Raw genomic sequence first — 15,122 nt, 5'->3', positions numbered from 1 at the left:
ACAGTACGCTGTGCTCATGCTCCTGGTGTTTCATTACCAAAACTCCTGCCCATGGAGATGCGAAGGCAACGTGGCTGTACAGTAGTTGTAATTCCCGGATTAATTTTTCTTTCTGCCCAATTTTTTGAGGGTTTTGATTTCACCTTACATTCCGACTGATGTGTAACTGTGTGGAGAAGCCCCATTGATGTATAGTGCAGTAATAGGTTGTTATAGGCAATTGTAAACCCAAGCTTTTTATGTCCATCCTTACAGCAAGCTGGGAGAAGCGTTTGTGCGTGGGTGAAGCAGTGTGCAAAAACCTAAAGTGTGCTATTTATACTTAATCAGCTGGAGCTCCGTTGTAGGTAGAAAAAAAAAAAAGAAAAAAAAATATGAAACTTGAACGCTTGCCGGCTACACCAGAATTCAGTGCATCTGAATTTCTCCAGCTCAGCAATGTGTTTTGAGTAACAGTAAGGCTGCCTCATGCGGTATTGCGTGAGGAAGGTTAAGTGGTTAATTATTGAGAAAAATGCTGGCTAATGTTTTCATTTGATTGATTGAAGGGCACTTTGAACAGAAAGAATTAACCTTTACCAAAAGGACATGGGGCAAAAGCGTAGGATGAATTTAAGAAAATGGTTTTGTGGTGTTGTGCTTTGGTGTTTTGGGTTTTCCCCTCACCTGGATAAATGGCCGTGGTAATATATCCTTTTCTGTGTATTGCCTTTGCTTGTGACATGTGTCTTGTGTGTGACCAGTCTGGGAAGGGGGCAATTTTGCAAGGCTTTCATGGGGCATAACAGTCCAGGGAGGTCTCTCAATTCTAGCCCCAGTCTAGCAACTCCATAGTTCATTGCAAATGTATTTCAAACTCTGGGTTTTGGGGGTTTTTTTATGGTTTGATTATGTTATCTACCCAAATAATTTAGTTTGCAGTCAAATTGCACTTTGTTTTTTGTTTTGTTCTAGTAGGCCTGGTATAACAGCATCTCATTTGCATTGAGTCTCGTGGTCCACATCACACTATTTTACCAGATCGTGTAACAAAGGTTGGGTGTAAAGGCATCTCAGCTCCCAGTTTTGGTGGGTTTTTTAAACTTCTAATAAAACAAAAAGAGGTGTTTGTATACATTTTGCAGTTAAGAATAAGACAGAAGGCATCACTTGTATGGTTCTTCTGTTTTATCCTGCTGTAGCAGCAGATGGCATTCTACCCTCACAGTTGTAAATCCTCTGCTACCGTGTCTTGCTGGCAGCTATCTACAAATATGCAATAAAAATGCTCACACTTGGAAGCGGAAAAATCAGACATATATCAAATGACTAAGTTAATACGCGTTTATATAAATATTCAGGATTGCTTGAATGGTTTTACTTACAGACTGGATAATGGCAATTCTGCATGCTTCAGCCATGTTGAAATAATTTTTTGAGACTATTTCTCTATTTGATCATATGCTTGCATACAGAAAAACAGGCTGAATAGTCTAATGAAATTGTAGAACAATTCTATATAAATATACAAATTTTGTTCATTAATTAACTCATATCCCTAAGTATCTGCAGATAATAAAAGCAGACTCATTATAGAAAAAGAAAATTATCTAGGTAAATTAATGCATTCTTACTAAGCAGCCTACTGGGGCTTGCTGTCTAAGGAGAACTAGCAAAACCTTGGAGATCTCTTCCATGACACTAATATCCTTTTAGTACTATTACATTTCCTGTACAAAAATAAGACATCAAGATACTGTCTTGCATCACAAACCTTTCAATGAACATATACATTATATTTCTGTTGAATCCTAGGCTGCGTTCTCTGGTACTGTACAGCACTATTAATATCTATTTGTCTATCAATACATATTTAGTTTTAATGCTGGTATGACTTAGCCTTCACAGAGTCATCTCTTTGTTGTATATTGCTGATTTGGGTGCTGGCAGGGTTGTAGAAAATAAATTGGCTGGGAAAGCACTGCTGTGTGTGTGTTACTGAAACTGTGGTCTCAGCTTCTATCTGGGGTAGCTTTAGCATCCCTGTAGCATGTCGCTGTTAGCCACTACTCTAAGTGGTGTAACATTGCACTGAAATCTGATTCCTGATGTCAAACACATGTTATTTATTAGAGGAAACATGGCTGTTTTGAATGAGACTTTTCCTTTACAATATTCTATCACAACTATCCAATTATTTATTTATATTTGCAAGTGACACTCAACGGGGAGGAAACGTGATCGCAAAGGACAGGGTTTGAATTCAGAAAAGTCTTCAGAAGCTGGAGAAATAACCTGAAAGTTTAAAAGGCTGGTGAAACATCATGTGTAGGAGAGAAAACTCCCGCTTACATCTACCAATGGGAAACCTCTGCCCAGACAGAAAATGCCGTGGAGATGAGTGTGTCCCAGGCAGGGGGAACTCAACAGTTGGTTTGTTGGTGTGTTGGTTTTTTGCACACAAGAAAAATACAACATCTTTGTGGATGTAGTGGTAGGAATGTTGTGTCAGGTGCTGGAATTTCTTAATCCATTCTGAATATTCGGTTCTGCCTGGGCTTCAGCTGGAATGATGAGTCCAATTTTGGGCATCACACTTAAACTGTAGACAAATGAGAAATGTGACAACACAAGGCACAGAGGTGCTGCTTTGGTTTACTGTAGCAAATAGAATATTGGGGTGGGACAGAAATCAAGGACGCCAAGAGTTGTTTTAGAAAAGCTGGTGCTTAGATGTTTTCAGTGCCCTTCAAGGGAAAGACAGGCTGTAATTGGCTTAATTTGTAGCAAGGAAGACTTAGGGAAAGCTCGTTAATGCTACCAGTAATGGATTACTGGTGTGTACTACCCAAGATGCAGTGGGGGCTTTTGATTTATGTCCAGGTATACTTAATTCATTCTTCTGTAAAGCACTGAATAAACCAGAAGTCCTGCTGGTCTAATCTCATGCTTCCTACTAAGACTATTATAAATGGTCATGGTTGTTTGCTATGGCTTAGCCAGTGAAAGGCACGCTTCGGGGGCAGGGAGCCCTCCTAGTTGTACTGTGTGTTATGTTGATCATCCACTGATAAGGAATTTTTCTTTTATTTCAGTATTGTAGCCTGGCATGTTTCAAGTAACTCATTACACACATTTTAAAAGGAAACAAGAATATGAGTACTAAGAGTGATAAGAGCTACGCTGTCTTGGAACATGGAGGGTTGGCAGAGGAGACTGACTCCTTTTCCAGCTCAAAACATGAGTTCACTCCTCGTTTTTCCATGCTAAGGAAGATCTCATCTTAGTTATCCAGCCACAGGTGGGAATTTCACTGGGTGGCCTGCAGCTCAGAGAGACTCTCATCTGGTGACATCTCTGCTAAGTGGCTGAACTTCCCATGGCAAGTACAAAAACACATTGGGGGTGCTAAGAATGTGGTTTTGCCTTTTTTATGGTGGGTTAGAGCAGTTTTCACTTAATGAGCAGGTGCTTCATGAATTACAATGCGAGATCTTTCCTTGCTGTGGCAGGTAGACCAGACCTGGACATCTGCTCCTCACACTCAAATGCTGCTTCTGCTCCCACAGGGTCTCTTTGTTAACAGGGAAATAGGCTTCAACGTTTTTGCACTTGGGACTCTAATTTAGGCTAAACAAGGATAAAAAGGCAAGACTTGTTAGCCAGGACTTTTTCCTGCTTCCAAACGCATCCAAGATTTGTCCTTGGAGGGGAACCAAAGCGACAGGAGGGGTTCAAAGCCTTCCCTGGGGTGGTCCAAGCTGGGTTTGTTCCAGAGGGTCCCCCGGAGAGGCTGGATGAGCCGCCGATGGCGCGGGTGGGCACTCTTGGCTCTCCCCCTGCCTCTAATTGCCAGTGAGAGTCTGCCAAGAGTCAATCAAACTGCCACTTGTTGGATAAGCTTTGCCGATTAATATAACAGAGGAAATTCAACTTCGTTAAATTCATTACTAAATTTCTTACGTTAACTTAGAATTGTATCTTTCACTTGAAACAAGTTTAACACCAGGGCATCTTCATAAGCTGGAGTCCTGACACTTAACGGTGTTCAGTTCAGTTTCTCATATCTCTACAGCTTCTAATGATTTTATTAAAAAGATGGGTTTGATTGAAGACTTTTCTCTTGAGGTACAATTAAGAGCTATCCTAAATGTATGCGTACAGAAGTAAAGTTCTTTTTATTGCTAGTTCCTTTGCGTCTTCAGGTTTTTTGGGGAATGCTTTTGGTTAAATATTTTGTCACTGAAAGTGGAATTTAGTGGACAATTACAGTGATTTTATGTGTGCGAAATAATTTAAATTTAAAATATTAATGTAATTAGTAAGTGTTAAGTAGGGTTTAGGATTAGGGTATAGAACTGTCTGCCGTGTCACTTATTTACACTCCGGTTTTTTGATGGCATTTTCACTGAGATGAAGGATTTTGTCTTCGTTTTGCACTTGTCATGTTTACTTCCTACAGCATGTGGCGCTATTTAACTAGGGTTGTCCCTTGATTGCTGTTGCTGTTCCTGAAACGTAGAGGCCAAAACTGGACCCTGTTCCCATCTTCGATAAGGGTGATGTGGTGAAACCAACGTGAGGAACAGCAGGTGTTGGTGGGTGAGCTGTGCCCTTCAGTGGGGCCTGATTACAGATTATGTCTGCTTTTCAGCTTTTATAAACTCAGCAATTTTCAAGCAATCCCCCCCGTATTCTTAACCGGAATAGTTACGCTGGCAAGGTTGGTGTTTGTTTTGTATATTAAAAAGAATTTATTGGTTAAAATGCATTTAGGTAAACTCTTTTGCTCCACTTTGAAGCAATTAATGGTTCCCTGTTGTGCTCTTTCTAATCAACCAGTAGCCCTGGCTGTGTTTGGAGAGCTCTGGAGGTAATTCTGATCTCTCCCAGGTGGCAGTAGTTTGAGGGATCCCTCCAGAAAGGACACTCACTGGCAAGCGGGGGTTCCAGCAAGCCCCAGGAGAAGTTATCAGGACCCAAGGGAGAAAAGTGGGAATTCTGATGCTTCTATTTCTGGGAATCAGCCCCATGTACAACCAAAGGGATACAGTTGTCACCTTCTGTGGTGCATCAGCTCAGGAGCCTGGGGAATGCGCTCTGTTCTGCTGTCTCGGGCAGGTGAGAGTGGAGAGGGAAGCAGGAACATAGATTGATGTATCATAAAGAGCCTTGACAAATACAAGTTGAAACATGATTATAAACTAGGGTAAGGGCATGCAAATGGGATTTATTGCTGTATCCTGCACATATTTTATTTGCTGATGTGGTCAATATAAAGAAGTTACTGTATTAACATTTAGAGTTGCATCCATATGTGTTTTTAAAGCTTTTAAATTAGAGACTTGACATAAGAGGTAGATCAGTATTACAATAAAAAAATATTTCAAGGGTTTAGAATTTAGGCTACAGTGTGTTTAGAGGGGAGGAAGAAATATAATTTCCTTGCTGTATGTTGTTTGCAGTCGCTGAAAGCTAAAACCTCGTGTAACCAGGTATCATCTAACCACTGAACACAGGTTTGTCTTCTAATGTGTATTCTGTTGATTTATGTTATTTTTGTGTTAGATTTGTATTTCTTCAGCATATGTATATTTCTTTGCTTACATTGCCTGCAGACACAGAAGCGTGACCTAGCAAAAAAAAAAAGGGGGAAAAAAAATGTAGCAGTGCAGAATGTGACTACTTTTCACCTTGCACCATTTAAGCAGTCCCACTGACTTTAGTAGGGATCTTTGCAAGTAAAGGGGTTGATCTGTGCACGTCTCATAAAAGATTCTGGGTCCTAGCATCTTCATGATTAATGATGCCTTAACACTTATGAACGATTATCCTTTTCTGAGCTGTAAAATATATATACTGTTTTATTTCATTACCGTGAGGTGAAGATCACAACACTGACAGGTGCTGGAAATTAGCAGGCAGTTTTGAAATTGTTCTGTGCACTAGAAATTAGATCTCATTTTAATTCAGCTTTTCCAAACTAGTAAATGAGGTTAATGCCATACATATTCAGCTGATATGGATGAAGAAATTGATATAAAGTAGATCAACATAGCTACAGGGCTACTTTAATTTATAGGTAAAGAGGCAGTGATAAATGAAAGTAATGTAGTAGTGGTCACTAAACTCCTCAGCCATCAGGGATTCAATAGTGTTAGCTGCTCATTAAAGGCTTTGCTGGGGTACATCAAATAGAAATTTGAAAAGAAATAGCCAACTAACCCTTAATTATCAAAACATAGAAAATACTAATTATGCCTTAATTAGCTTTTCTTTTAATGTACTGAAATTGTTACTTTTTGTGTAGCACAAATGGATAGTTATATCAACAATAAATAGGTTGTTTTAATAACTTTCTTTTACCTCTGGGAAAACCACACTCCAATTTTTAATATGCAATAATGCTTCTCTCTAGCCTGTAGGAGATGAAAATTATTAAGTAGCTTTATTTTTTGAAGATTTTACAGCAGCTTTGGGAAGAATTATTTCACCATGCATCAATTATTTTTAATTGAACTGAATATTTTTCAGATTGCATGAAATGCCTCTCATTTAAGTTTAACATTTAGAGTTTGTTAAGGAAGCATCATAGTGAGAATTGGGTACAACTTATTTCTGTGGCATATTCTGGGAAGAATAAAGAACGATTGTTTCAGAAGAACAAATACTGGTACTGGTATTATTCACTTGACTGGGCCAAATCTCATTTTTCCTCTGTTTTGTAGCTACCACACTGTGCTCATCCAACCTCCTTGCAGTTCAGATAGGAAAAGAAAGTAGGGATTGACTTCAGTGGGGCTGGGATCCATCTGGTACTGATGAAAAGCCTCAACAGCTGTTGCAAAATTCTTGTCCTTTTGAGGCTGCCTGTAGCTTTCTCTCTCTGCTTATATGTGCAGGAAAGGAATGTCACAAGCAGAACTGGCTTTGTTTTATCAAACACAACAGGTAGGTGGTTTTTCCAGATAAGTGATGGGAGGGAAACACAGTACAGCTCTGGCCATAAAAGCCTCTGAATTCATGTAACAGTCCATGTTGAATTCAATAGAATATAACAGAAATCAAAATAAGTAGATGTTATTGTGGTGGGTAGTCAAAGTGTTGCAGGATTTTTCCAAATCTGTAGAACTGATTTAAACATTCTAAGAAATCTTATTAATGACTTCTTTTACAAGCATTGTCTTCTAAACATTTTCAGCTTCAAAATAGAGCATGTAAGATATTATGCTTACCTACAGGACTTGAGGTTACCTAGAGGTTACAAGGTACCAACTTAAATTTCCAAGAGATTTCAAGTGTTTTACGTACACTCAGCATTCAGTGGGGTCAAAATGCTGGGAAAGATAAGACTGAAATGGACAAATACAGCTGTAGTATTTGACACCTTTAAAGAAAAATCTTGTTTCCAAAGCTTTAAAGAGCAAAAATGAGATGAGAACACTGAACCTTGAAGGAAATATCTGTTTTCCAGCATGGAAAGAACCACAAAACTAGTCACATCTGTAGCTCAGAGTTTAAAGTGTGGGATCTTTTTGAGGGATTGGAATTGCCAATTTGGTTTGCAGCAGCTCATTGGTCAGAATTCAGGTTTTTTGGATGAAAGAATTGGCAGCGTGGGGTGCTTTTTGTTATAGTCCTCAGAAAAAATGTTGCATCATGTGTATGTGTATTATGTTGCTGCTCTGTTTGTAACTCTGACTTCTTGGCTGACAGCAATTTCTAGTTGAGGAACTAGAGAAGATTTACTCAAATAAATGTTACTTGGGCAAACTGCCTTTCATCTTTAGTGTCCTAGTTGTAGAACTAATATTTGAACTTAATTGATTGCCTAAAGATTGTACCAGCCAAGTTAGTTGTGCCTTTGCTTATAAAAATGTGCAGTTATTTTTAATGCTGGATCGTGGTTTGCACTGACAACTGTCTTGCTTCATGTGAAAAATAACTGGATTTCCTTTGAAGAAATCTAATACTTCGGAGAATTCTTTAAGTACATAGTGCAGAATTTTTTGTTTTTCTTTTTTAAAATTAAAAAAGCAACAACAACTAAAAAATACAAGGGAGCTAGAATCTGTGACATTTTGGTTCATGGGATGAGACAGCAATTCTTACTTACAGTGCCTTAGCAAACTTTAAATCACAATGTGCCTGTTCTTTAACTGCTTTTAGACATCTCTTTATTGAATTTCTCCATTACTTGGAAATTATGTACAGCAAAGAACCTATTGGGACATAAAGACAAACACTAAGAACTTTCCAGAGCCATAAACGTTGGTTTCCTCATCAAGTTGACTTGTAAAGTATTCTTCATTTTACATATCCTTATTTCTGGTATTTTTTACTTGGTAGTTTTATACAGGAATCAATATATTTTTATTCTTGGACTATACAGCACTTGCTTGGGGAATTTTTGTTCTGCTTTCTCTTTTCCTAAATTTTACATTCAATGCTATTTTAGGGCTTTAAATCCTTAACATCTCCCTTTTCTTTTGTTTTCCTTCAGCGCAGTGTATTTGCTGTTCAGTTACCAACACCTTTATCTTACTCACTTGTTATCTTTTGGCTCATGACAACTAAACCCTGCACGAATCTTTATACAGGTATTATTTAATCACATGTTTGCAATCAAAGCACTGGTTTAAGTGCTGTGCTATTTTATTTTAGAATTTTATAACACAAATCAGGCAATCTTAAAAATAAATAATTAGCATAGTTCAGTTCTGCACTTGGCTGTAACTGAGCTTTATTTTGTAGCTGCTAATAAAGGCACATTATCATGTTCAGGCATTGCAATTATCATTGAAATGTGTATGTCCATTAACTGCAACATTAGGCTGAGGATATAATTACTGTCTAGAGCCAATATCTTTGTGAAGTTACGTCTATGATGCTATTAAGCTATAAGCAATATTTGTAAACTAATATTTAAACGTTTCAGAATTGATACCATCACTTGCGGACTTAAAAACTAATCCTACTTCCACTCTAAATTATTGACTTCTTAAGTGTTTGGCAAATATATTATTGGGTAATTTGGATGTGAGTATAATTTGTGATTTGAGAGAGAATACTGTTTTTCTACTAGCAAGTGCCCAGAACAAATTGAACTGGTATCAGGAGGAGAAAGAAACTGGTAACAGCAAAACGCTGATAAAACGCTGGTACAATATGTCACAAAATGCTGCAAACATGAGTCATTTTTCTTCTAGTAGAGTTACATTTCAGACAATTTAGTACAGCAATTTAACATAAAAAAAAAACCAACCTGTTGCAGGCTAAGAGGAGAATAAGGAAAAGACCTTCCTAATAACGTTAGAAATATGTTTTAAAGAGGAATGAGCTTGAGTCTGTTCATTGATGCATTTGCTGAAAAATTCTAGTATTTCTGCTGACAGAAGAAGCTGAAATTTCCCATGAAGTTGTTAGGCAGATGGTTCATTTGCAAAACTAGGCTGAGTCACCTGTAAGTAATTCCACACGTGTGGAGATGTTTGGATCTGTAATAAAATGCCCTTTTTTTCACATTTTGATTTTGTATGCAAAATAGGCATGGTAGTAGTCAACTTTTAAATATTTGCATCAATTAATTTTTTCTTCTTTTCAGTGTGTGACTGTTAGCCATTAGTTTGTTTCATTTCCTTACCTGTCTCAGAAATTGAGATTTAAGGAATGCTGATGGGGGGGTGCACGTTAAAGAGATTCAATCTTTCGGCATTTTTCATCTTATTTTGAATGCGAGTGCGTTTAAAAATTTTCTAGCACAGAGGAACTATTATGTTGCTTAGTGATTTCTATCTGATATAGCCTAATATAATTCCTTTTTCTATTTTACAAAAGTAGTTTCAAATTTTGCTTTCATGCTGCTCTGCTTACCTGCCTCCGCTTTGTCTTTGACTGGACTGGGTTGTAATGACACTACTTAAGATTTCTGTCCACGTCACTAACTGCTACTTTGTATTTGTTATGCTGTTTGTGTTTATTATATTGATTATGTTCTTTGTTTAATAATTCAGTTATCATTGCACTTCAAGCAGTTTCTCTGAGTAACTTCTAATTGCTGGACCTTTCCACTTGTGCTGTATATGCCATACCGACTTAGCAAGGAATAAACAGCAGATAGGGAATCTTGGGGGGAAAAAACAAAAACAGGCTATCTTGTGACTTACTCATCTAAAATATATTGGTTTTGTTGCTGTATGTTGGCCTCATATCCTCATTATTTAAGTGGCTTAATGAATTAATTTCCCAGGCCTTGCAGTAAGTAAATTAACCATCAGAGTTCAGAGCAGAGTGAATAATTCTTTAATATTAGACTACAGCAATTTTTATGACTCAAGTTAAACTTAATTATGAAATTGCTTATTGCATATTTGTGTAATTCAGAGAGGAAAAATATGCAAAATAACACATGATGAGTACATCTGTCAAAAAAAGAACAAAACACTAAAATCCTAGGAGATTAGATTGCTCTTGTTGATGCTGGTTGAATTATACATCGTTCAGTTTAGGTACAGTTCATAGTCTGTGCTGGTCAGGCTGGTCTGTGCTGAAAGGCTTTTTGTTTGATTTTAGCTGATCAGCCATTTAGCATCTCGTTCAAAATTACTTAATTTACTTACCAGCAACTAGTATATTACTAAAACAGTCCTCTAGATGATCCTCTAAATTTTCCTTTAGAATATTGCTGTCATTTTCAATTTATATGGGGATTATGTATTTGTATAGCAGTGTTCTTAAATAAGTGTTGTTCTAGAGTATTAACTTAAATTCATTTTAAAGATTTATTTTTTTAATGAGAAAATATTTAACGCAAGTAATAATCTTTCCAGGTGGCTTTATGCACTGACATTTTCTATTCTTACATGTGAAACAAATGTGATGATTGGATAGATAAAGTACAGAATTCCATTCTTTGTGACCTCAGGGTCAGTTGGTTTCTGACCTGTGTTAAACATTGCACGTAAACTGTCAGTCTCTTAGAGTATTTTCTGCTTATTTAGTTATAGGCACAAGGATAGTCCAGAATTGCAAAGAACATTCTGTTTCTTCTTTTACCATTTCCCCTCATATGACTACTGCTGGTTTTTTAATTAAACAGGATTGGATAGTTTGCATTCCTATTATGGTGATTTATTCATTATTATTTTTTCCCCACGCTTTTTAGACTTATTTACAAGTACGTGTATTGAAAGACCAATGTTGACCTGATCCTTTAAAAATTACAACAAGCGTTTGCAGAGCAGCACATACAGAAAACTGTCTGTTTTTGTCAAGCTGTTGTCACCTACCCCTGCAGTCTGAGCAGCAATACATCACTCCCACTCCAGAAGAGATAAAGTCAATGGAGCTGAATTGCTAAGGACTATTTCCTGCTGAGCAGCAGCAGTCAAATTCAGGATATAGTGTAAGAAACCTTTTGGGGTTTGAGATATAAATGGGGCTTCAGTTACTTCCTCTATTTTGCAGTTCCTTTGATCTGGACACTTTCCAGGTTGATGAAGTCATCAGATTTCTGAATCAAGTGGGTGTTTTTTTTTATTTGGACTGCCCTTGGCTTCACATGCCTTACGTAAATGGCCTGATAATGCTGTCTGAGATCAGTATAGTAAAAAAAACCATCCACATCATTGTAAAATGCTTCATGATGAATTAAGTGAAAGGTCTTCTCTGAGGCAGATGAGATGTCATACCTATGTCCTTCCTTTTGCATCTGTGTGAAAGTAACTTTACCAAGAAAGGTTTGCACAGAAATCTCTGCAGAAACTGCATTTTGCTCAGTCAAGGAAAGGGGCTTCCAGCATGCACTCCTGCTCTTATTTATGTGTCAGTTCATGTCTTATTCAAGCATTTTGATAATGCCTACCCTCTTTTTTCCCCAGTTGCCCTGGTTTCAGCTGAGATAGTTAGATAGGTAGTGGTTGCTGTGTTTTCAGATTTGGTGTGAGAGGCATGGCGATAATGCATATTGTTGTAGTTGTTGCTAAGTGATGTTTATACAAGTCAAGGACTTTTTTTAGCTTCCCATAAAAGCTGAGAAGGAGCATAGACAGAACAATGGAATGGCCAATGGAATATTCTGCACCACAGAGGTCATGCTCAGTATATAAATGGGGGTTGGCTGGGGGAAGTGGGGGTGGACATCCACAATCTCTGCTCTGGTCAGGCTGGGTAACCAGTTCCCTGGGAAGTGAGAGTGACTAGTGTCTTGTATATGCTTCTACCCTTATGGTTATTTTCCTTTTCTGTCTGTATCTCAACCCACAAGTTTTTTTTCCTTTCTACTCCCTTTCTCCCTCTTCTCCCTACCCTTCTGGTGAGGGCAAGTGAGAGGCTGTGTGGTCCTAGTTGCTGGATGGGGTTAAACCACGACACCAGTGCTTTCAGCAAATCATAGATACACTCTAGTGAATGGCCTGTATAACTACAATTGACAGTCGTATGCTTCAAGTTGATTGAAGAGATGTAAGGACACTGAATAAACAATAGTTGTTAATTCCGAATAGGAGACAATAAGGTTGTTTGATAGATGTTTATCAGATGACCAGTAGTTCTGTGTAGGGGAATTTCCCTTCCTCGGTTGAGATTTAAAGGTTCATGCTATAATTGGAGAATGTGACAAAAAGGTTTAGCTTAATTTTAATTTTTGTGGCTACTGCACTTAGTCCCTCTTTTGGTTACGTGGTGGACACATGAAATGGCTAAACCATACTTTTCAGAGAGAATGGACTTCCTGGGCTAAGAACACATGATACCAGCAGTTCAAAACATCTATCCAAACATCAATTAAGTGCAGGTTCCTTCAGTGCACTAGTGGGATCTTTCATTTAAGTCAGTGCTTTGGTGAGTTTCTTCTTAGTTACTATTTTAAGCTTTACTTTTCCAATAGTAAGCCCAGGGAGTTCAGAAACTTTAATTCCTTCTGTTCCTGTCATTAAAAGTAATCAATGCAATGATGAGGAAAAGAAAAGCAGAGATCATTGCAGAGAAATTGTGAGTGACTTTTATGGATATCTGAATTTTAATTGGGTATTTTCAACCTATTTTTCTCATCCTTTTTAGAATTGTTCTTGCTTCAGTGCTCATTGGAAATATTTACTGAGATTTAACAGCAGAGTCATTCACCGGAACAGTAGGGTAGGGATGGGGTGGTTTTTTTTCCCTTGACTGTCATAAAAGTGGAGGTGAAAGGAAGATGCTGAATCATTCTCAAGTCAGTTTTATTTCTTTGTGATAAGTTTGAGTGTAGGAAATGTATAGAGTGATTATTCATTAGAACAGAACTATTTCATGAGATATCCAAGTATGTATTCAGAAATTCTTTCCTTCAGCAAATATATTTCCTTACAGATAGGCAGGAAGAATTTTAGCAATTCTGAGAAATTTGGTCAGCTTTCTATGAGTTACTATTTAAGGCCTTATTTTCTCTCCAGTCCACCTAGTGAGTTCAGAAACTAAGGCAACCAGCATTATCTTGAAGTTTCTGTATTAGGGCTCTTGGTGTGAAAAGGAAAATGAACCCATTGCTACTGCATTATTTCTTTTTTTTGTGTGTTGCACAGAAGAGTGGCATCTTGCTGGGAGGTCTTGTGGCAAACCGACCTATCTTGAGTTATTCTGCTTCTTGGGGAAGATTTTGGTTGTCACCTTCAGATCCACGACCACTCACAAAGGTCCAGGTCTTTAACTGTGCCTTCCATTCCAGGAAGATAAGCCACTGAGGGTAATTTTAAGCAATGAAAGATGGGCAGCTTCAGTTTAGTTACCTGTCGTAGGGTTGGTGTAGAGATTTTGAAGAAGTCTCTTTCCTCAAAAGTTTTCCAAAGCATTCACATGAGGTTATTTTTGCAAGGTGAAACTGCTTAGGCTGGAAACCCTTTCACATCTCTTGTCAGCCATTTACAGTTTGAACACGTGGAAGTTTAGGAATTGCCATGGTCTTCCTTAAATATACAGTCTTTTGCTCTCCCTTCAAACAGAATATTGGATTCTGTAACTTTGACTAATGAGACTCCTTTGAAGGTGTTCAGAGCGTGCTATGAAATCAATGATTTCAACTGAGATCAGGATTGAAAATGATACATCTGCTTTTTCTGGTTGTGCTCTCAGTGATCTTGGCTATACAAGGCACAGGATAATTTTCCAAGGGGAATCTGGTGATTTGCAGTTTTCTTGCAGAAACTAAACTCACAGGTAGGTTCCCATGACCCAGAGATTCCAGCACTTGTAGTAGTTGCAGTGCACATACAGCATTCCTTCCCACAATGGTGCTCTGTGCTCATCACTTTTGAATTTCATTGAGAGATGATAAATCTGACTTATTTCCTCAAAATCATCATCTTTTAGAGACATTGCTAGCTGAAAGTATAGAGATACTCTCTGTCACATGGGAGAATTGTTCTAACTACCCCGGCCTTGCAGCTGACTTGACTTTATACAGCCCTTCTGTGTTAAGTGATCCCTGAGCGTCGTGGCTAAGTTTAATATAGCACCAGGCCTGCTTTGTAAAGCTGCCAGTGCCCTTTGAAGCTAAGGAAAAAAGGTGTTCTCCTAAACATCTGGGATTTAAACGAAGTTCATATTGTGCAAAGTAAATATCTGGAATCAGAGAGACACTTTATGACTCATACTCGTTAGTACTTGTAATCCTTTCAAAAGTGGAGAGTTTTAATTGTACATGTTTTGAAATCCACCATTTTCTTTACAAATAAATAAACAAATAGCATCTGTTGGGAAGGACAGTATGTCTTACAACTAGAAAGTCAGCAGAGGGAGCACAAGTTAACAACAGAATTGTGTCAGGTGGGATGGACTGGGGGTGGTGATGATGGTTCTGGTGAATGTCAGCAGAGGGAGCACAAGTTAACAACAGAGTTGTATCCGGTGGGATGGACTGGGGGTGGTGGTGATGATGGTTCTGGTGAACGAGCAGTGAATAATCAAATACTTGTTAGTTTTGTGTTCTATAAAGATTCAATCACAGTAATGCTTTCATACTACCGGCTTGGATGCACTTAGATGGTAAACTATGTAATGTTCTTTCTAGAGGCATCTAGAACTGTCAGGTGGAATGAGCTGTGATGTGTAGGGGTGTTTCCATCGTGGACCTTGGATTACCATTAGCAGCTGGTTACAAGGAGGTTTGA

General features: G+C 38.1%; 1 protein-coding gene across 1 annotated transcript in view; it reads left to right on the top strand.

The window, feature by feature from the left end:
• RANBP17 (RAN binding protein 17) overlaps window positions 1-15,122 on the top strand; it is a 159,015-nt gene that overhangs the window by 23,054 nt on the left and 120,839 nt on the right. The gene's annotated exons all lie outside the window — the stretch shown is intronic.

This window comes from Calidris pugnax, unplaced genomic scaffold, assembly GCF_001431845.1.
Source record: "Calidris pugnax isolate Ruff unplaced genomic scaffold, ASM143184v1 scaffold27, whole genome shotgun sequence".
NCBI classification, from domain to species: Eukaryota; Metazoa; Chordata; class Aves; order Charadriiformes; family Scolopacidae; genus Calidris; species Calidris pugnax.
The sequence above is the reverse complement of the archived record's forward strand: the minus strand, read 5'-3'. Positions and strand labels throughout refer to the sequence as shown.